This window comes from Schistocerca piceifrons, chromosome 9 (assembly GCF_021461385.2).
Source record: "Schistocerca piceifrons isolate TAMUIC-IGC-003096 chromosome 9, iqSchPice1.1, whole genome shotgun sequence".
NCBI classification, from domain to species: Eukaryota; Metazoa; Arthropoda; class Insecta; order Orthoptera; family Acrididae; genus Schistocerca; species Schistocerca piceifrons.
In genome coordinates, this window is record NC_060146.1 from 30958345 (window position 1) to 30983411 (window position 25067).

The following is a 25067-nucleotide window of genomic DNA, read 5'->3' on the forward strand; positions in this document are numbered from 1 at the left end:
CACCAGCCCAATGCGGATTCCGACAGCATCGTTCTGCCGTTGACCATCTTGTTGCTCTCTCAACTTATATCATGAACAATTTCCTCCGGAAACGCCAAACGGTAGCAATATTTTTTGATCTGGAGAGAGCATACGATACCTGTTGGAGGACAGGCATCCTCCGCACACTGTTCTCTTGGGGCTTTCGAGGCCGGCTGCCCCTTTTTCTTCGCGAATTTATGGCAGAGCGCACATTTAGGGTGCGGGTGAACACTACTCTCTCCCGTACTTTCTCCCAAGAAAACGGGGTACCCCAGGGCTCCGTGCTGAGTGTTGTACTGTTTGCCATCGCCATTAATCCAATTATGGATTGTCTCCTTCCTGATGTCTCGGGCTCCCTCTTTGTGGACGATTTTGCGATCTACTACAGCTCTCAACGGACCAGCCTTCTTGAAAGACGTCTTCAAGGATGTCTCGATCGCCTCCACTCGTGGAGCATCGAAACCGGCTTCCGTTTCTCACCCAGTAAGACCGTTTGTGTTAATTTTTGGCGACGTAAGGAGTTTCTTCCGCCCTCCTTACATCTAGGTCCTGTCAACCTTCCGTTTCCCGACGTCGCTATATTCTTGGGTCTTATGTTTGACAGAAAACTGTGCTGGTCCTCCCACGTTTCCTATCTTTCGGCTCGCTGTCTGCGTTCCCTTAACACCCTCCGTGTCCTGAGTGGTACCTCCTGGGGAGCGGACCGAGTGGTCCTTCTCCGCCTCTATCGCGCCTTAGTGCGCTCGAAATTGGATTATGGAAGCATAGTCTACTCCTCTGCTCGGCCGTCTATTCTTCGGCGTCTCGACTCTATCCACCACCGTGGATTACGTTTAGTGTCTGGAGCTTTTTACACCAGCCCTGTGGAAAGCCTTTATGCTGAGACTGCTGAACCTCCGCTGTCCAATCGGCGGGCAGTCCTTCTGAGTCGTTATGCTAGCCATCTGTCTTCCATGCCTGCTAATCCAGCCTATGACCTTTTTTCGACGCCTCCTTTGATGTCGGGTATGCAGGCCGCCCCTCCTCCCTACTACCCCCGGGAGTCCGCTTCCGTCAACTGCTCCATTCTCTTTCCTTCCGCTTTCCTAAAACCTTTTTGACAACTTGGGGTACAGCACCGCCTTGGCTCCGTCCCCGGATCGACTTGCTCAGAGACCTATGTCAATTTCCCAAGGATGGTACCCCTACACTTGTTTACCGTCGGGCATTTGCTGCTCTATGTGCACAAATGACGGAAGCCACATTTATTTACACCGATGGCTCGAAAACATCGTTAGGTGTAGGGAGTGCCTATATTGTTGGCGACACCCCAAATCACTTTCGGCTTCCCGACCAGTGTTCGGTTTATACTGCGGAGCTTTACGCTATTCTCCAGGCTGTCCACTACATCCGCCGCCATCAGCGGATACAGTACGTAATCTGCTCAGATTCTCTCAGCTCTCTCCTAAGTCTCCAAGCTCTTTACCCTGTGCACCCTCTGGTCCACCGGATTCAGGACTGTCTGCGCTTGCTCCACCTGGGGGGGCGTCTCAGTGGCGTTCCTCTGGCTCCCGGGACACGCTGGTATCTGTGGAAATGAGGCGGCCGATATAGCGGCCAAGGCTGCAGTCTCTCTTCCTCGGCCAGCTATTCAGTCTCTTCCGTTTACCGATCTACGGAGCGGTTTATGTTGCCAAGTTGCTCATTTATGGCATGCGCATTGGTCAACACTTCCCCATAATAAATTGCGGGAAGTGAAAGCCCTTCCTTGCGCTTGGACCTCTTCCTCCCGAACGCGTCGTCGGGAGGAGGTAATTTTAGCTAGACTCCGGATAGGGCACTGTCTTTTTAGTCATCGACATCTTTTAAGCGGTGATCCTCCCCCACTCTGTCCCCACTGCTCTCAGCTGTGGACGGTCAGACACCTTTTAATTGAATGCCCCTATTTTAATCCGTTACGCTCCCGTCTACAGCTATCGCCTGATCTATCGTCGATTTTAGCAGATGACACGCGCTCAGCTGACCGCGTTCTACAGTTTATTAGTGACAGTGAAATGACGTCAGTCATTTGAGGTTTTTTTTGGGGGACAACCAACCCCTTTCTATAGTGGATTCTTAAGCATTCCTTCTCCTTTAGTTTCTCAAATTTTATGACTTTGTTCCCATTGCTGCTGATTTTAAATTTCGTTTTTTTCCTGTTTTCTACGTCACGGGTTGGGCGCTAATGACCATAGAAGTTTTGCGCCCTAAAACCACAAACAAAAAAAAAAAAAAAACTTACGCTTCGTTAGTGGCCGTAACAGTGCTATCGTTAGGCAAGTCCTCAAGGATCGTGAGAAGCACAAGGTGTCGGTGCCAGTGCCGGGGAGGCGTTGTGCCAATGTTTTGTAAGCCAGCGACCGTGTCGCGGAGAGGTTCTACTTTGGCATAGAGATGCCTTGCCGTCTCTCGCATGGACGCCTTGAGAGTGGCCATGTCCGTTTCTCGTGGGGCTCCACCAAAGCACCTTATTCTACAGGTGCTGGAAGATCTACATCTGGGACGGACTAATCGTAGCCCACGCAGTGGAGCCATAGGTGAGGGGAGGCTGGACAACCATCCGGTACAGCCGAAGCTTGGTGTCGAGGTTCAGTTCCCTGCTGGTGAATATTGGGTATAACGCTTTTATCAGCTTCAGTCCTTTTTGGGTTACACATTCTGCATGGCGATGGAAGAGCAGTTATTTATCCATCCGGACACCTAGGTATTTGGTATCAGAGGACCATGGGACCGGGACGCCTGCAGTAGTGATGTTGTGGCGGAGGATGGAGCGCCTTTTAGTGAAGTAAACTGCCCTAGTTTCGGCGGCATTGAGGGCAATCTTGTGGAAACGACACCAGATCACTGTCGCGTCCACCTTCCTCTGGAGGCGAGCTATGAGCTGGTCTGTGTTGTGGCCGGTGGTATAGAGCGCCATATAATTGGCATATTGCGCCAGGTGGCAGTGTGGGAGGACTGGCTTATCGTTGACCCCCTGAGGGGTGCCCATCGACATGTGGCGTAAGCTGGAGCATTGACCTTGCTGAGTAACCAGGAAAGTCCTATCATGGAGGAAATTATCCACGGTCTTCACATAGATGTCGTGGTTGATCGTCTGTTTCAGCATTTTGTACACAAGATTGTCCTGCCAGGTCCAGGAAAACCGCTGGCGTGGACGTGGTGAAGTTAAAGCCCTTGCTGATATGTTCTGTGATCCTAAGGAGTTCGGGCGACAGATGGGAATCGAATCCAAACTGTTCTGGACGGATTGTCCCAGCCACCGCCAGATGCTGAGAAATGTGATGGAGGATCAAAGATTCCAGAACCTTGGCCATGGTATTCAGAAGGCTAATGGGCTTGTTGTTAGCAGGGACCATAGGATCCTTTGAGGGCTTGATGATGGCAGTTATTTTGGCCTGCTTCCACTGTGGGGGAAAAACACCAGGTGTGAGACAGCGGTTCAGGATGCTGGTAAATAAGACCAGAGGCTTGCGTGGGCGGCTGGTGGAGGTGATCGCTTAAGATGCCATTCATACTGGGAGCCGATTGCCCACGCTTCCGACGGAGGATCCGTTGGATTTCTGCCAGGGACGTAAGGTGAGGGGCGGTGAGAGGTGGTCTTCGTCCGAAAGTGGCAACGGCCGCTAGAATATCGTGTTCATCTTGGAGTTTATCAGGCGTAGGGTCCTCGATGAGCAATTGGTTTTGTTCCTCAGACGCATCGGCCAGAGTTTCTATCACACGGAGGGCATCATAAGTTAAGCCATCCACTGTGCGGATGGGATGATTGGTAATCACTACGGAGGACCACAGGGCTTGGACAAAAGCCCATTCGGATTTATGTTGGAGGAGGAAGGCGGACATCTTGTTCTCCCATCGTTCCGTTTTCCAATCGGCGAGCCGGTGGTAGGATTCGCGCTGGAGTCGCTTCATGCAATACTTATCCCGAGGATCACAAAACTGCTTCCACCGCCTGCAGTTGCGGTTCTTCTGGATCTTGAGTTCGCGCAAGAGGGGAGGCAAGTCATCGAGTGGGGTTAAATCCCTTGGGACAATGGAAGTAGAGGCATTCATCGCCTTTTGGAGTTTTGTGGTTAGGTAATCAACAGCACTAACCAGATTGGCAGGCGTTGTCAAGTCGAGGTGTTGCCGAGTGGTGTTATTAAGGATCCCGGAAAATTTGCCTCAGTCCGTGATGATCAAGGCACAACGGACGTCTAAAGACAGAGCGACGTCGGTAAGGTGCAGGAGCACGGTGAGAGGGGTCAGTTCGTGGAGTGTTTCCCATCAAAACTGCTCCGCAATGTTCTTGAGAATGGCCACATTTAGAGCGTCCGGATGGCAGTCAGAGCGGACTGGTATGTGGATGGGAGTGTGGGGGCCACAGGCCGAGAGCGCCTGGGCATCTTCTGGGTACAGCAGGAGTCTGCACTTGGGATTAGCTGCGCGAGAATGCTGAGGGGCATTATAGAATACTACGATGCAAAAATGTCACTGCGAGATAAAGAGAATTAGCCAAGCCAAAGTAATCAGTTACTTGTCCTCAACTAACTTTGTGTTCGTGTACGTGGCTGAATACGAGTGGTAAAAATAAAACCATATCGTGACAACATATGAGAAGATGTATTACCTTTGCCTTCAAATATGGCAGCACAATATCGAACATTCAAAAATTATTACTTGGGCTGGAGCGTCTATTTATGCATATGTACACGAAAATGAAAATGACGCCGGTGCAGAAATTATTTGACACACATCTACACTATGCGATCAAAAGTATCCGAACACCTGGCTGAAAATGACTTAAAAGTTCTTGGCGCCCTCCATCGGTAATGCTGGAATTCAAAATGGTATTGGCCCACTCTTAATCTAAATGACAGGTTCCACTCGCAAGCATACGTTCAGTCAGGTACTGGTAATTTTCTTGGGGAATGGCAGCCCATTCCTCACGGTGTGCTGAGCTGAGGAGAGGTATCGATGTCGGTCGGTGAGGCCTGGCACGATGTCGGCGTTCCAAAACATCCTAAAGCTGTTCTATAGGATTTAGCTCAGGACTCTGCCCAGGCAATCGCTATCTCCGAATTACTCTTCAACAATGGGCAGCAAGAAGGTACTTAAAACATCAATGAAGACATGTGCTGTGATAGTGCCACGCAAAACAACAAGGGGTGCAAGCCCCTCCATGAAAAACACGACCACACCATAAGACCACGGCCTGTTGGCACTACACACGCTGACAGATGATGTTCACCGGGCATTCGCCATACTCACGCCCTACCATCGGATCGCCACATTCTATACCGTGATTAATCACTCCACACAACGGTTTTCCACTGTTCAATCGTCGCATGTTTACGCTCCTTACACCAAGCAAGGCGTCTTTTGGCATTTACAGGCATGATGTGTGACTTATGAGCAGCCGCTCGATCACGAAATCCAAGTTTTCTCACCTCCCTCCTAACTGTCACAGTACTTGCAGTGGATCCTGATGCAGCTTTGAATTCGTGTGTGATGGTCTGGATAGACTTCTGCCTATTACACATTATGACCCTGTTCAATTGTCGGCGGTCTCTGTCAGTCAACAGATGAGGCCGGCCTGTACGCTTTTGTGCTGTGCGTGTCCCTTCACTTTTCCACTTCACTACCACATCGGAAACAGTGGGTAGGGATGTTTAGGAGTGTGGAAATTTCGCGTACAGACGTATGACACAACTGGCACCCAATCACCTGACCACGTTCGGAGTCCCTGAGTTCGGCGAAGCGCTCCAATCTGCTCTCTCATGATGTGTAATGACTACAGAGGTCGCTGATACGGAGTACCTGGCAGTGGGTGGCAGCACATTGCACCTAAACTGAAATACATACGTTTTTGGGGGTGTCCGGATACTTTTGATCACATTGTGTATGTCGAAGTACCACATTACAAAGTGATAAAAGCTGAAATGACCTGTCGTTAATATTAATAGCTTCTTAATTTCGACGAAATTTTACTGCCCTTGTGAGATCAAAGTTTTGATCTTGAACGAATTCTTAGCGACGGTGGAAGCAAACGTAAAGAAAATGATTAGTGGGTTGTAGTGTTCGCTCCTCGCACAGTTCAAAACTTCAATTAGTTTATTCACAAAATGAGGTTGTTTCGTTTTCATTGTGATGTAGTATTTTTTCTTCAAGTTCAGTAGCCACAGTTTCAGAATACTGAATGGTTGCATCTACGAATTTAATGAGATATTTACCTACCAACCCGCGCAAGTTGTGCAGTTACGTTACACCCTTTAGTTGTTAGCTGACAAACCCGGCATTACGTGGATAATAATTTTGCAAATTTTCTATTAGAAACGAAAACAAAAGATGATTTTTGTAGTAAAATATCGAATAGATTGGTATGTATTACTGAAAATACCTCTGAAATTATGAAATATTTTCCGTACGCTCCACGCAGCTGATCCGCTTGTACGACGCGGTTTTGCAGCCCCTCTTCACAGGTCTGTAGGCGGCTGTGGTTTCGGCCTGCAGCCCTTTGCACTTGGCTTTCCAAAGCTGCCAAAAGCGCGACCAGGTCACAGCGATAAAGTTGACGCGACTGTTGGGGTGTCTCAGTATTAAAGAATAAATGCATTAAACCTTGATGGATGATGCGGCATTTTTTCACATATCTCAGTGTTTATGACAACATATCTCTTGAGCTGTGTGTCGTACAGTGACGTATTTGTGTGGGTACATTCATCGGAATATATGGATACTGTCAGCGAAATATGTGCAAATACAGATAGTAGCAAAGAGGTAATAAATTTAAACGTCATGCACAATGTGACAGTTTTTCACGCATCTCGGTTTTTATGACGTCATGTCTCCTGAAGCATGATTGGCTGGTGGTTTGTTACTCCCACACAGCGATTGTTGCCTGACCAAGATGTAATGTAACTAGAATCTTTCTGTACCTCCTCGTCGCCTCGTGATTCTTGAACAGAGTATTTCCCATTACTGGTTGAAATTTATTGCAGAACTCAAGTAGTCTTTCTCCTTTCTTATTCCTAGTACGAAGCTCATACTTGCCCGTAACTCTCTCTTCTCTTCCTTCCCTATAGCCGCATTCCAATCCCCCACGACTATTAGATTGTCATTTCCCTATACGTACTGAATTATCCGTTCAGTATCCTCATATACTCTCTATCTTTCGATCTTCTTCTTGCGAGGTCGATACGTATACCTGATTCTGATGATAACGTCTGTATCACTCAATTATTCACAATAACTCACTTTCTGCCCTGCCTTTCTATCCGTAACGAATTCGACGGTTATATCGCTTTCTGCTGCTGCTGCTGATATTACCGTATTGTCTTCTGAGCAAAAAACCTTGTCTTCTTCCCGATTCATTTCACTTCCCTATCTGTCTGTGAACGAATATCGAGATTTGCAGTGCACCGCTGCCTCCTCTTTGTTCAAGGAATAAGCCTGGGATCTGCGTCATCTGAACGTCGAATAGACGCCTGCAAAGTGTCATTGGGGTCTGTAAAGAATCAGACGGACAGTACTCGCAAGAGATTCGCGTCGGAAGCAAGTCGTGCAGCTAGCACAGTACGCAGATTCATCAAAATTAGTGGGGTGTGAGAAAAAGAAAGAGGCCAGAAAGGAAATGGAGAGGAGAGGAGATTAAAACAGCAAATGAGCAGCAGATGGACGGCGGAGGCGAGAGAGGGAAATGGCCCGCAGAGGCATCTGTTAGCAATTTGTCTGCCCCTTCCCACTAGCCGGGCCTGTGCGAGAGTTACTCCTGAGATGGGCCCCAATTTGGCAGCGGATTGGATTGGTGGGTAGGGATGGGGGAGGGAGGAGGCTCTGTGTGTGTGTGTGTGCGTGGCGGCGGCCCGCCGCGCTTAAGGCCGGTTCCCACTAGAGCGCGGCAGCGCGGCGTGCGGCAACGGCAGCAGCAAGCGTTTTCCGCGTTGACGCGGCGGCTCGCGGAATTGGCGTTCCCATCTGGAAGCGGCAGACGTTAGCGGTAGCCAATGACGGACAGCCACTGAGGTACGGGGTGGGACCCACCGAAACGCGCGGTGCGTTTGATTAACTATATCTTACACCTACATGAAGGAAAGACGAAGTTGGGTGAAGACATACCAATTTTTCATTTTCTGTGCAATGTACTCTTTCACATATTTCATTATTCGTGTTTTCTCATTTCACCATGAACAGATTTCACGACTACCGTTCACGATTGTTCACTATCTCCTAACACATTGAAACAATGTACGACAAAAGAAATTATTCAGATAGTTAAGCGAGACAAAAATTTAAAATGTGATACGGTAGCAGGTACACGAAACAGTAAGAACACAAAGGCTAGGGGGAAGGGATGAAAGTGGAAGCCACCTGAATTTCCCACAGAGCATAATGTAATCATCGCCAGCACCTTGCTTAAGAATCACGAAAGAATAATATATATTTCGAACAGTTTTCGAAACCAGATTTTAAATTGTAAGGCATTTCCTGATGCAGACGCAAACCTGACTGAAGACTGTCAATAGCAAGAAAAGCGTTCTGAAAAAGAAAATTTGTTCATGCCGAATATAAATTCTAATGGTTGGATACTATTTTACAAAGGTATTTGTGTGGAGTGCAGCCTTGTACGTAAGTGAAACGAGGATGATGAACAGTTCTGTCAAAAAGACAATAGACGCTTTCAAAACGTGCTGATTCATAAGAATGCTGAACATTAGATACGAGAATCGTGTGACTGAAGAAGAGGTACGGAATTAAATAGAGGAGGAAGAGGAAATTATGGCACAACTTTGACAACAATAGGGGTTAGTTGACAGGACGTATTATGGGGCGTCAAAGAGTGAGGACAAAGGGGTTGGTTGATACTATTCTGATAATAATCATCTGTTGAAATACTATTCTACTATTTTATCTGTTAATGTAAGCAGTGAATTTACTCTTCCATGCACTCCACCACAAAACATTTAAACCAAAACTGAAATCAGCTGAACACCAAATCTTTCAACCACTGTCTGACAACTACTGGATTCACTTTCAACTTTCTATAACTATCACCGGCTAGCCACACACACATACAGATATAAGGAGAACGAAAATAAACAAACATTAGTTTTCAGCATATAATTCTGCAGTTTGGCAACATGTACATAAACAAACCAGACAGGAAGGGACATGAGGTGAACACACTGTAGTTACGACGTCAAATCAGAGTTTTCAGTAAAACGTCTACTGCTAGTGACTGAAGAAAAAAGAGCGAACATGAAAATGTGCTTATGTTCCATAATCTAAGTTTTAGTTCAACCTCCAGCATGTGACCAGGTGAGGGGAAACGTACATGTCCGCCAAAAATTCGATTCACTGAAAGTAATCAGTCATTCACGTAAAAAAAGATGTGAACTGTTTTATAATCTCAAAGTATCACATATCAAAACAAAACTGAATCATTCTAGATTCCACCGAAGATGCCTTAAAGTAAAAGGCGAAACGCGTCTTGAATCAGTAAAGTACACTGGATAAAGAAAAAAGAAAGGAAATAATCAATAGCTCTACATATTTAGTAAATTACATCTTATGACATACCAGCAAATTAGTTTCAGTTTAACTTCTCATTCGACATGCTATTAATGCCGTTTAAAAAAATTCATCTATCCCTTCTGAAAAACTGTAGTTACTTTCATATCTTGGTAGATAAACAGATTTAGGATATTTATCATGCGACGAAATACATGACTTTTCACAAGATATCGTTTGCACAAAAAAAAAAAAAAAAAAAACACATTTCGATTTCTTGAACCGTTTACGAAATTCGCGGTTGATAAACCACATGGTTTACGACGAGCAGGACGAAGTACCGGTCGCGTCGCCGAGCAACCCGCGCGCGGTCACGGCATAGCCCGTCCGCCGACATATCAGACAATATCTCGAGAACGGTGATAGCTATCGATCTGCTCTCAGCTTTAAAAACAATTTCGATATGTTGACTAAATTTCATACGCAATAATGTATTACCTAAAATGAACTGTACGCAAAGTCCACGCAATGCGTTTTTACCTCTGCACACTCATTAAAATTTCGTGTAAAGGTTTACGTAAATGCGATACAGCAAGTAACCACGACGAATAACGAAAAGAAATTCGGTCCTTTATCGAGAGAAGATATCAGGCTGTAACATGCCCAAGAATCAAATTTTTCTACCGAATAGTTTCCTTGGAATCGGATGATAAGTATTTCATAGCTGCCGCCGCGTCCGCGCCAGCGGTTCGGCGAAAGTTCGTGTGGCCCGGGAGTCCGTACCTGACGTCACGCTCAGCGCGTTCTGTGATTGGCGGCGCGCACCTGGAGCGCGGCACGCGGCAGCGGAAGCGGTTCGACATGGTCAAACCGCGACGCAGAGCCCGCCGCGCCTTGCCGCTGACGCCATTTCCATGGCAACCACGCCGCTGACGCGCCGTTTTGACGCGCGGCAGCCCTAGTGGGAACCGGCCTTTACGTAATCCGCGGCAGGCAGGTCGCTGTCCGGCCGTTAACGCGCTTCCTTATGCGTCCCGCAGTTGCGTTCGAGCGCCGCAACACTGCGCCACTCGTGCACTGAGATCTTAGCGATACGAAACCTAGAGAGAGTGAAAGGGCGACATCCGTATTGGCTGGCATTGCGTTTGTCAGTTAAATTAATTTTTGTTTCGGTAAATGTCTTTTGCTGCAGTCATGGCCGTGCTTCTCCACCTGCTTGTTTCACTCTATTCTACCGTAATCAACACGCATGGTAAATATCGTTGTCAATATCATGCGTCATCAGTATGATCTCCAATATTAGAATCATGATCATCACCATTGTGATCTTGATCATCACCATCATAATTGTGGTCTTGATCATCACCATCATAATCGTGATTATGATCATCATCATCAACAACAACAAGAGTGTCTATGCAGCCTGAAGCGACGAATTAAAATTTGTACCAAGGCCAGGCTCCGGGCCAGGATGTGCTGCTCAGTAACCGCTACGCCCCCGTGCCACAGCGGCTCTGCGCAGCACTCGCTACCCTGGCACGCCTCCCTCCTCAGTCCAAACGCCAATTCAGGCCTCAGCCTATTTAGTGTGCCCCCAGCATTGCAGAGGGTCTCCAACTGTATTGGAACAGCACTTCAGCATAGAACGAAACGGGGGATCCCGCCTGAAACTGTGGCAAATATGCTTTCATTAAATGAAACTATATGGTTCTCTAGACCTTTCCAAGTATCAGACAGATTGAGGTGACTGAGGTGAAGTTACGAATGAAGATTTTTACCGAGACTGCTTCAGTCTGCGTATACGAGGCCTGTCTAAAAACTATCCGACCTTTGGCCAGAAAAAATATTTCGAATACCGGACGGGGTTGGGACCCTAATCCCTTCGAGGTAGGCCCCTTGTGCTTGCACACACTTAGCCCACCGATCCTTCCACTGCTGGAAACACCTCGGGAAGTCTTGACTTCCGTCGTCGCGTTTAAAAAAAAAATTTCACGGGATAGATAAGGATGGTTTGTTTTATTAAGGATGATAATATACAGTTATATCTCCTTGCACTTTAATGTAATTTGTTAGTGCACCATCAATCTTAACCCAAATATTAACTCTTTCATTAGCATTAACACGTCTCCTGTTCCTTGTATACAAAGAAAATGGCTTGTCAGTAACTACAATAGCTGTGCCATAATTCCTGTCCGCCTGAACTCCAATGGAACAGGTACGGTAACAAATAATGTCTCTATCGTAATAAGACTCCAAACCTAATTGAGCCTTATCACTGCCCCTTACAATAGCAATAGTTATCCAACTGTTACCAGTTACAACCTCTGTAGTTGTACAAGAAAAATGAATCTTAGCTCCTACAAAAGTGATAGGTCCATTTAGTAGCTCTTCTTGTGCTACATTATTAGGAGTAAGACTAAATGTATCCACTGTCTTGTACACAGGCAATCTTGATCTTCTTGTATATCTCCTCCTCCTGTCCGGCATGGCTGTGTGCTCAGTGCGGCTGCCTCGAGTCGAATGAGCGTGCAGCTGCCTGCCTAGCGGATGTTCCCACTGATAAGAACTGGGCGCGGCAGGAAGTAAGGCGCTCGAAATCCAAGATGGCGGCGCCGGAAGCTGAGTTTTCCAGCAGATCGCGCTCTGTTAAAACTAGAGCGCGATCCGCCGCGGCGCTGCGGCTGCCAGGCGAAGCTCGTACAAGGTCACCCGCCAATATGGCGGCGCACACTTCTCAAAACGGGATCCTTTCAATAGCGTCTTCAATTTTGGAAACAGAGCCATGTCTGAAGAGTAAGGAGGTTGCCGAACGGCTGTAATTCCATGTTTGGCGAAGAAATTTTGTATGAAGTGGGATGAATGTGCGGGGGCGTTGTCGTGATGCAGTTGTCAGTTTTTCGACGTCCACATTCCTGGTCTTTTGCGCGGAACTGCGTCGCGGAGAACATCTTGGTGGTAGTCCTATGTCACTGTTTGTCCTTCCGGTGCTTATTCGTGATGCACAATTCAACAACAGCTGCACTCGGAGCAGTTTGGGGCCTGCCAGGACGCTGGTCTCTCTCCGCTGATGTGCGGCCACTTTTGAATCGCTTGAACCACTCCTTAATTTGTGTTACACTCACCGCATCTTCTCCAAACACCTGCTGAATCTTACGAATTGTTTCAGCTTTGAGAATCACCAAGCTTTTGACAAAATTTGATGCAGTATCTTTGCTCAACACGTCCAGTCATCTCGAGAGAATCGTTAATCCAAGAGACACGTTGTTTAGCTCCTCAGTCGGCAACAGACAGGCAGCGACAGACGCGCTGGAAGGCGGGGAGAATATTCACGCATGCGCATAAAGGTGTCGTTTACTGTGTACAGTGGCGCCGCGCTATCGTCTCTATTCTGCGCGGGAAAATCAGAGGTCGGATATTTTTTAGACAGACCTCGTCTACATCATAGCTTGAAAAGGCCTCTTGAACCTTATACACTACTGTCCCAAATTAAAGCAACGAACTGAAATTTTGCAAGCTTGTGTTTATTTCACCACAAAACAGTGAAAACAGGTGATAGTAAAGTAGAAACAATGCAAAGCACACAAAATGTAAACAAGTGAAATATACGTAACAGTAGACGAAAACGTTCTTCGTTTTTTCCAAGTTAACAGATTTGCACACACATTGCGACAAGTGGTTAATGTGCTCATTGTCGGGTGTGACCAGCTCTGGCAGCAATACAGGCCTGAAAAGGATGGTGCATACTGTGAGTGATGTCTGATGTTGGGGCCATTCTTCCTGCAGAGCTGCTCACAAGTTTTGGGGAGTGGTTGGTGGACACTGGCGTGATGCAGCCTGTCTCCCTAGTACAACCCAGACATGCTCGATGAGATTCAAATCGGAAGATCGGGCAGGCGTCCACTATCTTCCGTTTGCATTGTCGTCCATCAGCACCAAGTCTGGGCCCACACCACCTCGCAACAACCGCACACGAGGTCCAAAGATCTCGTCGCGATACATGACAGTAGTTACAACTTGCCGATTGACCCGTAAAATTTCGTGAAGGGGTGTTCGAGTGGTCGACATAATACCTGCCCACACTGTTAAGGATCCTCCTCGATATCGCTGTCTTTCCACGATTTTTGGATTCCGAAATCGTATTTCACTTTTCCTCTAGACAAGAAAGCGTGGAGAATTACTCTCTGATCCGCGAAAAGGACATTGGACCGTCCAGGTGGCATGTTGACGACATCAATCTAGACGTCAACTTCCGTGGAGGCGCATCAGAGGTACACACACAGAAGTTCACCGACAAGAAAGACTACCCTGCCGAAGCCTTGCGTCCAGTGGACCCTGCGAGTTGCCGTGCAGGACTACGGCGGTACCGCCGTCCCCTCACGGTCAAATAATGGTCCTCTCTTTTTGGTATCATACGTGGTCGCCCCTGTTCGAGAAAGAACATAACGATTCACATTATGCCTTTCGGCCACATCATATTGCGACTGTCCTGCTTCCATTCTTCTTATGGTCCCCCACCACAGAGAGTCTGGTGTATACACGACGATTGTGGATGTGGGACTACCTGTCAGACACTACCCCGTTAGTAAGTGTCCTGACGTGATTGTCCATTGACCGGAATGCCATCTTCCGTGCAGAACACGATTCTACGGATATCTGTTGTATGATTATATGGTGAATTAGACACAGGACGGGGATATAGCGGTTTGTTGCTTTAATTTTGGGCACGACTGTACTTTCATTTGGAACTCCGTATTAACATCATCATCTTCCATAATCGTCATCGTCTTCACCATGATCATCGTCATCATCATCATCATCATCATCATCATCACCATCAATATCACTGTAATCAATATCATTATCACTGCCATCCATGATCAAGAACCTTCACTAGCACCACTACAATACGTTTATCACGTATAAGGGGCAGTCGGATGAAAATGGGCCAGATTGAAAGAAAAGTAAGCAAACTGTTCATTATTTCAAAAGGAATCGTTATAACGATTCATACGCCACTACAAGACAAAACGGTCAATGACTTCATCGAGAAACTTTTTCTGTTGCCTATGGAACCGTGATCGTACCAAGGCCTTTACGTCCGAAGCAAATCAACGATCACGAATGTCTTTCTTCAGGGTTCCTAAAACATGAAAATACATCATAACTATGGAACATGTGTGAGGGCTTCACAGCTAAACTTCATTGAAGCTCGTAATCCAATCGAAACGCCGAGCAATGTTGACGGAAGGCGTCCTTCTGTTGCAGGGTAATACCTGCAGATATGTTACCGAGGTTGTTTCGAGTAACTTGCAGAAGGGAGACACCGGTTCATTGGCTTTTCCCATGCTGGTACTGTCGTGTTGCACACACATACGTGGCAACCAACTGAAGGTGAAAACTCTGCAAGATTGTCGCCCAGTTATTTGAACACGGTTCACCCCTGCTGCGATGGACGGACGCTCTGCGTAATAGTGATGCAGAATTTATCACGTTTACGGCTCAAACGTGATAGGGTTTCTCCCTCTCCCTTCTCTCGTCATCAGCAACGCTTAACGTGCCACTAATACTCGACTCACACACCAGTCACCTACATCCAGCAAGCGTGGCTATGACGGAAGACCCCCATTTTGGGTAGAAAATTGGCCATTGTTCGGGATGGTAGAAACATTTCCACTTTCGCAAGCAAATCTACGACCTCGCGCGATCTCCTATGCAGTAGTAGCACACATTTCACTACTACAGATCCATCTGACCCCTCCTTCAGGGCTACGATTTTAATTTTTTATTTTTGGGTTTCCGGAACTCAGTCAGTAAAAACGGAACTCTCGTAGGACCACTTCGTCGTTGTCTGTCTGTCTGTCCGAATGTTAAGGACGCTGTTTCTCAGAAAAGCGCAGACGTATCAAGTTGAAAACTCCATATACGAAGACCTGTGGTCCCTTGGCGATGAAAAAAACTTAAGCTTCTACGTAAATTTTATCAACAGATACGGAAATTTATGTCACATTCTTTGATACTCGCAAATTCACTCATCAAAATCTATAGCGTACTTAACGTTGACCCAGAATCATGAAATTTGGCAGGAAGCTAGGTTCCACGATACAAGCAAAGGAAAAAAATTCAAAAACTGTCAGTTTGTAATTATATGACACGAAAAATTTTTTCTTGGCTATTGTAATCCGACTGTCCGTGTGTTCAGAGCCCATTTTCTTCTGAACAGGTAGACGTATGAAGGTGATGCCACGTTGACACGCGTGCTCCTTGCGGCTAGTCGCCGTGCGGCTGGAACCAGAGGCAAGCGTGTAGGCCAGTCGTTTCGTTATCAGTCGCAGTTCTTGTGGCGTTTAGGGATTACATTGGACACAACACGAAATTCGAATAGTCTGCAATGAAAAGCAGGGGTCGTATGAGTTTGCCTTTGGTGCCTGTAAGGTTCTATATTACTACGTATCAGATGTCGCTAACATATTGAATCCTTTCTTACACTTCGGACTTGGGACGTCTGTATCTGTCTCCAATCTTGACAAAACTGATAATATATATCACACTCACTTCTGCCTGTGCCCACAACAATGCAGCTGTTCTGAGTTACTCGTATCATCCATTATGCCTGATGAATGGTTAAAGATACCGAAACGAGTTTTGTGCAAACGGTAGAACACAGAGAAGAGTATTTTGGGTGCATGTATTTTTGTTTCTAATTACATTGTAACATCCTCTTAGAAAAGTTTATGAATTACTGTGCTGATAAACATCTTACATTATTTCATTTTCAAGCAGCTGAGCAAAACTGAACGTACTCAGAGATTTCGCTCTTTACCTATTCTGATCAACACTAAACTGACACACAATATTTTTAGCGCAACGCAATCTGACTTTCAATAATCCCTACAAGAGAATGGCCTTGACTAACATTAACCTATACGCTACACAAATCACTTACCTCACAAAAATCTTCATTGCTCGAACTACTGCAATACAGCGAGCGCCACTACTGCCAGCTAAATAAAAGATTCTAATTACTGAAGGCACTAACTACTGATAGGCATAGTTAGCAAATGAAAGATTTTGATAAAGAATACACAATGTATTTGCCTTAATAGTGTTCAAAAGTCATGATATATATAGCAGTTCATGGCATCCAGTCTTACAAATTTACTGTCTCTGATGGACACACCTCCAGATCGTCCGCTCTCAAAGATCCGTCATCTCTCCCCCCACATCCACCACTGCTGGCGGCTCACCTCCAACTGCACAACGCTACGCGCTGTTAACATCCAGCTGCCCATCACTACAATAGCCAACAACAATGCAAACCAGCCACAGACTGCACACAGCACAGCCAGTGATTTTCATACAGAGTGCTACGTGGCGTTACCAACATAAAAACCTAAACAGCCTACTGACAACATGTCAAACGCAAAATTCCAGAGTTCATTGGAAAGAGAAAATCTTTATTATCGATATTCTATAAAAGATCGTTACTAAATTTATAATCTATCTTTATCAACATTCTTTTATATAATATCGATACTTAAGAATTTATATTTTTAACTGAAATTGGAATTTTGCGTGTGATATGTAGTTGGAAGCAACATGATGTGCATTTCTCATGAAAATAACAATTAGGTATTTGTTAAGCGGCATATATTTGAGGAATGTCATATAAAAGGATGCACGGATTCGAAAGGAACGAAAAAGAAAAGAAAAAAGGAAGACCTCACCTAGATTTGAACCAGCGATCCATGGATTATGAGTTATTTACCATTCTAGAATAATACCGAATAAGCCACGCTCTCCGTTATGCATGTTCCGTTGATTTCAGAGAAAAACTTCACAGCTTATTTCCTCCAGAATCTTGGGAGCTGCATCGACCTGTTTTGAAAAACTAATTTTTGCGTTTGAACTTCACGTACAATAAACATAAAAAATTACAAAAATCCGGCTGCCAGGTGGTTTTCCTGTAAGCCACAAGCATTGCAAAGTCAAATTCGTGAAGCGGAGTGTGGCAGGTGCATGCCTCCTTCTGAACATGTGTGCATGCGGGATTCCATTCACGCCTGGAGAGACTCTAGATGTATGCTTTGCTAGCAGCAGCTGGCGCCTTTGCCGACATTATTTTGGCAAAACAACGAAGTCGCAGAAATAAGCACAAGTGCTGCGTCGAGTGAAATCGAGGTAATACTTCGTCTTGTTCGACCACCGATAGCAGAGAAGAATACTAAACACAGGGGCGCTATACCAGTAGCCACAAGGACTAGCTGTGACAGTTTGATTTCTGGCTACTGGTGACAATTACCACAGTTTGTTGTTCCAGTTCGAGATATCTACTGCTTCGATATGCAACATAATATCAGACGTTTGTCAGGCTGTGGTGAAATCCCCAGAACGCTACTTTAACGTAGGTTGACGGCCACTTAACGTTTATTTATGTGGATAACAAACAACTTAGATGATGCTTAATGCTTACGTTTAAGAATATGCGAAGGTTGGTGTGTGCTCGCGCGCCTGTGTGTGTGTGTGTGTGTGTGTGTGTGTGTGTGTGTGTGTGTGTGTGCGTGCGTGCGAGAGCGCTCGCCCGGAAGGTGGAGACTGCCGGCCGCTGCGACGGAAGGCCCACCTCGTGGCTGCTGCTGGCAGCTCCGTCGCGCAGACCCCTGTAAGACCCGGTGGAGCAGCTGCGCTCTGGATGCAACTGCTACAAGGCAGCTGCCCACCCACTACAGCAGGTCGCTGCTTCTAATCGCATTCTTGGCAGCACCACTGGACCCCCTCAGCGGACAAGTCCCCTCGCCTGTGCAGTGCGTTACCACTGCCCGCGCAGGTTTCGCCGAGCGAGCCCGGCCCTTCTCGCAGTAATTCGAGCGCCCTATTTCTGCTGTGACACGCTGCGCTCGCCGGCTACGAGCAGCTCCTGCAGTACTCTGTCAGACATTCCCACAGATTTGCCCATAAAATGGTGGCGGCACTGCCCTCTCGCTGTTACGGACGTGCCAAATGGGGAAAAAAATTCCAGCCCTTGGGTCATTAATTTCACGGTTGGTGAGATTGTATTCTGTACTTGTATAATCTGTTTTTTTTTTGTGTTTTATTCTTCAATTCTTAGTTTACAAGTTTTCTACTCTGTATTCTGTAAATTGTATACCGATTCCTTCCGTAACCAAGAAGCCTTGGCTTGTAGAGCCCAAGAATCAAAAATAAACAAATAAATTTCTTTTACTTGTCAATTCCTATCCGACGTTCGCTGCCAACTTATTAGATTTTTACACCAGTGTGTATAAGTCAATTATGAACGTCAGGCGGGGATGCGTATAACAAATATTTTTTCTTGTAGTATTGAGAATTTCACGTTACGTCCTAATATCCGTATCAAAGAGCAGGTACTGAAAGTAGTGACTTCGTACTTTTTATGTGAAAATGTCTGTGAATTGTGTATGTGCTATCGTATTTCTAATTGTTTCTGCACCGCATTTCCGGGATGTAAATTGAGGACCAGCCCACCATTTTTGCGAAAAAAGCGTGGAGAACCGCCTAAAACCCGGCGCTCAGGCTGGCCGGTGAAACAGCCCATCGGTGGTTAATACGACGCCCGGTTCGGTCCAGATGCTGCAAGCCAGGGTGGTGTGCCTTACGGCCACCCCACCTGCAGTCACCATTCTTTAAAAAAAAGTCGAATTCCTGTGCACAAAACAGCTTAGAACGTCTGGGTCCTTTACAAATGAATTAATGTGTTCAGTATTTGACGTTAAGAATGTAAAACATTTGAAGTTCAAGATACTGCAGTTTTTCACGCATCTCAATATTCATAACGTGACGTCTCCTGTACTTTGTGTTACACAGTAATACAGGGTGATTCAAAAAGAATACCACAACTTTAGGAATTTAAAACTCTGCAACGACAAAAGGCAGAGCTAAGCACTATCTGTCGGCGAATTAAGGGAGCTATAAAGTTTCATTTAGTTGTACATTTGTTCGCCATTTCAGCCAATAAAGTTTTTGGTCCCTTTTTCTTCGAAGGTGCTACTGTAACTGGAGATGTTAGAGAATTGGCTGTTCCCTCAGCTCGAACAAGAAGCACAACAATTCATATTTCAGCAGGATGGAGCGCCACCACATTGGCACTTATCTGTCCGTAACTACCTGAACGTCAACTACCCGAGGCGATGGATCGGCCGCCAGGCAGCCCGTGACAGAGCACTTCATCACTGGCCTCCAAGAAGCCCTGATGTTACCCCCTGAGATTTTTTCTTATGGGGGTATGTTAAGGATATGGTGTTTCGGCCACCTCTGCCAGCCACCATTGATGATTTGAAGCGAGAAATAACAGCAGCTATCCAAACTGTTACGCCTGATATGCTACAGAGAGTGTGGAACGAGTTGGAGTATCGGGTTGATATTGCTCGTGTGTCTGGAGGGGGCCATATTGAACATCTCTGAACTTGTTTTTGAGTGAAAAAAACTTTTTTAAATACTCTTTGTAATGATGTACAACAGAAGGTTATATTATGTTTCTTTCATTAAATACACATTTTTAAAGTTGTGGTATTCTTTTTGAATCACCCTGTATAATTCTGCAGCTACATTCAGTGGTATATGTGAATACTGTCTGCAGAATGCACGTCGAAGAGTGTAACCGAAGTAATAAATTAAATCGTCATGCCTGAAGAGGAAGTTTTACTGCTTGAACAGCAAAGATATAGTACGTGATAAAGTTTTTTCCTGTGTGTGTGTGTGTGTGTGTGTGTGTGTGTGTGTGTACACTGATCAAGCACAAAATTATGACCACCGACCTACTATCGATATAAACACGTGCAGGCGATAGCAGCGTCACCTGACGAGGAGTGACTGCCAGTCAGACACACGCACGGTGCATGTAGTACCAGTGAGCGCGTCGTCCGTGTGTAGAATGGGGAAGCCATGCGATCTATCTGAGTTTGACCGAGGGCAGAGTGTGGTGCCCAGGGGATCGGCGCGAGTTGTCGGGTGCTCGGGGGATGCCGTTGTGAGCATCTTCAACTCGCGGCGAAACCCAGGCGAAACCGCGTCCAGATGTCCTGGGGTTGGGCGGTCGCCCCTCGTTACAGATATCGGACGTCGTTGGCTGTGCAGATTAGTGAGACAGGGCAGACGGCGAACTGTGGCGGAAACAGCAGCAGACTCTAATGTTGGGAGCGTACGAGTGTGTCTGGACACACAGAGCACCCGACACACTCTGCTGACGACCGGCCCCTGGAGCCGACGGCCCGTGCTCGACTTGGGCAACTGTGTCAGATACGGGCACGTGGCCGTCGGCACTGGGCACTGGCGCAGTGGCAAAGCGCTGCAGAGTCTGACGAATCCCGATACCTTCTTCATCGTGCGGATGAGAGGACGCGGATCCGTCGCCTTCCAGGGAAACTGCTCCTCGACACTTGTACCGTGGGAGAGAGTCAAGCTGATGGCGGCGCCGTTACGATCTGGGGAAGATGGACCTGGGGCATCCGTGGGTCCAGTGGGCAAGGCACAGTGGCGATCATGTTATTCAGCAAGATAATGCACCGTGTCACAAGGCCAGCAGCGTGGTGGAGTTGTTCCAGGAACGCCTCGGCGACTTCCAACTGATCTGCCGGGCGCCCAACTCGCCGAATCTGAACCCGATCGAACACAACTGCGATGTGATTGACTGATCGTGGCGTCAGAGCTCAACGCCCCCTCCCCGGAATTTACGGGAATCAGGTGACTTGCGTGCGCAGATGTGCTGCCAACAACCTACCGGGGCGTCACTTTTCCCATACCACGACGCGTCGCCGTAGTTAGCCGTGCCAAAGGTGGACATATGTTCCGGGTGTTGAGTGTGTTTGCAGGGGGTTGGAAAATGTTTGAAAACATATTTAAAGCTTATTGCAAGTCGTTAAGTGGGTCTCATTCTCAACTACTGGATGAATGTAGTCTGCTTCGAGACACACTTTCTGAATTCAATACTTGCCGTTTTACGTAAAACTTTAACGCAAGATTATAGCCTTAATGAGTAGACTGACAGCATTTAAAATTTTTAAATTCGGTCTATAATTCTACGAAACACTGAAAATGTAATTTTTGTGTCCCGTGGAAGTTGTGAGATAAGCAGCTTGCAAGATGGAATGCGTGACCTTTGAGATACCATTAGGGAATAATGTAATGGCAAGTGAATGTAAACGTCCTGCAAAATGTTCACCTATAAGCTTTACGCAATATTCTTACAGCATGCTTCTGTAGAATACTATGTCTGTGGAAACTGTTGCCGCATTGTGTCACAGTAATAGAGGGGTGGCAACAGACATTTGAAGTGGAGACGGTCTTTCTCGATCTGCTGAGTGTTGTGCAAAGTGAACCGGGGACCGGAGTGCGCAGTGTGCGCTTGAGGCAGGGCGCGGCGGGGGTCCGACTGCCCATTGACCCCGGTTGACACCTCGACGCGCATACTTGGCCTGATTTAGCGTCGCTGTCTGAGGCCGGGAAAACTTCCTGAGCCACCGCGACTCCATCTTCGCAAGCTTTTTCCCCCTCTGGGATTCCATAATCAAGAGCTGCAGCGCTCTTATACAGGATGTCCCAAAGGGTTGAAAGTTACGTGTACGGTTGTAAGTTGTGCGCAGAAACTGCGTTTGATTGAATTTCTCGCAAAAAATCTGAACACTATCTGACTTCTAAACTTTCGATTGCAGCTGCGGATCTTGAATCGGCGTAGCTACCCCACTTCTGCACATGAACTTATTTAAGCAAATTAATTTTTATGAATGCGATTTTAATGAATCTAGAATGCATCCAGCTGTAAATTTGATTACATGAAAGAATAATTCGAGAAAATGCTCACAGTGACTAAGTGTTAGTGACAAGGGAACCTCCCCATCGCACCCCCCTCGGATTTAGTTATAAGTTGGCACAGTGGATAGGCCTTGAAAAACTGAACACAGATCAATCGAGAAAACACGAAGAAGTTGTGTGGAACTAAAAATAAGCAAAATATACAAACTGAGTAGTCCATGTGTAGCATAGGCAACATCAAGGATGATCCGAACTCAGGAGCGCCGTGGTCCCGTGGTTAGCGTGAGCAACTGCGGAGCGAGAGGTCCGTGGTTCAAGTCTCCCCTCGAGCGAAAGTTTTTTCTTTATTTTCGCAAAGTTATGATCTGTTCATTCGTTCATTGACGTCTCTGTTCACTGTAATAAGTTTCGTGTCTGTGTTTTGCGACCGCACCGCAAAACCGTGCGATTAGTAGACGAAAGGACGTGCCTCTCCAATGGGAACCGAAAACATTTGATCGCAAGGTCATAGGTCAACCGAGTCCTCCACAGGAGAACACGTCTGATATATTCTATACGACACTGGTGACGGCATGTGAGTCACATGACAGGAATATGTTGTCGACCCACCTAACTTGTACACTTGGCGAATGGGTAAAAACATTCTTCTACGTTGCCCGATTTAGGTTTTCTTGTGGATGTGATAATTACTCCCAAAAAAGTGATGAAAACATAAGAGTTGGTCACATAAACTGCGACAAATGAATGCAACAGTTTCCCTGTGCTCTGTCAAATCGTTTTCAAATTTTTCCGTGTGTAGACCGTCAAATCCTGCATATGTCCAAGCAAATCTGAACATGTCTTGGAATTTTGGAGAGCGAAGTGTGGAGAGTGTGTGTGTGCCTGAACTTTGATAATTGTCTGAAAATAAAAAATTAAATTTTTCACTCGAGGGACGACTTGAACCAAGAACCTTTCGTTCCGCAGCTGCTCACGCTAACCACAGGACCACGGCGCTCCTGGGCTCACATTATCTTTGATGTTGCCTATCTTACACATGGACTACTCAGTTTGTATATTTTGCTTATTTTTTCATAGTTTCACACAACTTCTTCCTGTTTTCTCGATTGATCTGTGTTCAGTTTTTCAAGGCCTATCCATTGTGGCAACTTATAACTAAATCTGAGGGGGGTGCGATGGGGAGGTTCCCTTGTGAGCCGTGCTGTGGCTGATGTCGGCGCTGTCTGCAGGTTTTCGTCCTCTGTCGGAGGCCACACGGTATCGTTAAGTTGGCAGGGTTGCGGTTGTTTGTCTTCTTCTCGTGTTGACTGGCGCCACTCGGTTTCGCAAGCGTTGCCTGTCCGCTAGTGGCAGCAGCGGCGTCATCGATATGTAGTAACAGTACCCGTATCTTTGGGGTGACGTCGTCGTACTTCCGTGTGGTGCGAGTGAGCAGTTCGGTTGGGGACGTAGGAGGAGCCAGGTCTGCACAGAGCGACGACAGGCCGGGACCGCTGGCGGCGCGCGCGGACTGCCGGATCGGGGGGCTGTGGTCACGCGGGTGCACCACCTCGTCGAAACCGGATCCTGCAAGTGTTGAGTCTAGTGCATTTCAGTTCGGCTAGAGAAACCTCCACCATTGTGAAGTGTCGCGAGTCTCCAGTGAGTCGGGTTCGTGTTGCTGCTCGTAGTGTCGCCGAGGCAAAGAGGGCCTGGGGAAGGCGGATCTGATTTGCTTCCCTGGGCTTCTAATTACTATTTGCTACCTTCAGCTTGTTGCAATTGTTAAGTTCAAGCGGCGGTATTTTCGTGCCCGGTGGCCTCTAACGCCCCAGTTACCTGTCCTGTTGGTTAGTGTATGTAACGGTTGTGTACGTTTTCTCGCCTTGCCGCCGCTGTCCGGTGGGGCGTGTGCGTTTGACAGCTTTCTTGATTGTATGTTGGTTGGCGATTCTTCTACCTTGGTGGTAGTGATTCCTTTCTTGTTCAGGGCGCTCTAAGCACTGCATTCTGCAGGCGGAGTCCAGACCGCCGGTTCCGGCTATGGCGTATTTTTTTTCATCTTTGCATTTGGTTTATTGGACGTCAGGTAGCCTCACCAAGATTATTATTAGTCACTCGTTGGACTGCTACTAGTCTGACTTACCATCTTGTGGTGGCTGCCTTTCTCATTGCTGACCTACTCAGAGGCCGATTCCTGGATCGTCTGTGACTGGCCCTTGTGTTTTTTTATCGTGTTATTATTTTATTATTGTATTACCATCATATGTCTCACCTGTTTGGTGATCAGTTGCTTGTCCTTTTGTTATTATATTTGCTGTTTTATTGTACGTCGTTAAACTTTTTTAATAATTTTCGTTCTTGGCGTTGAAGGCCTTCAGCCGTGACTGTGGTTACTTGCCTTAAAATTCTAATTGCGACCACATTGGCTTGTTTTCAAAACATTATTTCCTGTGTATGTATTTTATGTATGTTTGTTAATTTTTTTAAAATAATTGCCATTGTTCGCGTTTAAGGCCTTCGGCCGTGAAACAATTCTTAATTTATTGCCATTAAGGCCTTCAGCTGTGAGCATGGCTACTTGTTTTAAATCCTAATTTGGTAATTCTATTCTAGCAGTGAGCTTTAAGATCTCTGGTGATTTGTCTTTATATTTTAATAACCGTAGTTGTAAGTTACAACAAGTTTAAACAATTCTTAGTTTATTCCCATTAAGGCCTTCAGCCGTGAAACAATTCTTAAATTGTTGCCATTATTTTAATTTGTTGTTGATTTTA

General features: G+C 46.4%; 1 long non-coding RNA gene across 1 annotated transcript in view; it reads left to right on the plus strand.

Moving 5' to 3' along the window:
- The window catches only part of LOC124717366, a 560152-nt gene that overhangs the window by 62385 nt on the left and 472700 nt on the right, over positions 1–25067 (plus strand). The gene's annotated exons all lie outside the window — the stretch shown is intronic.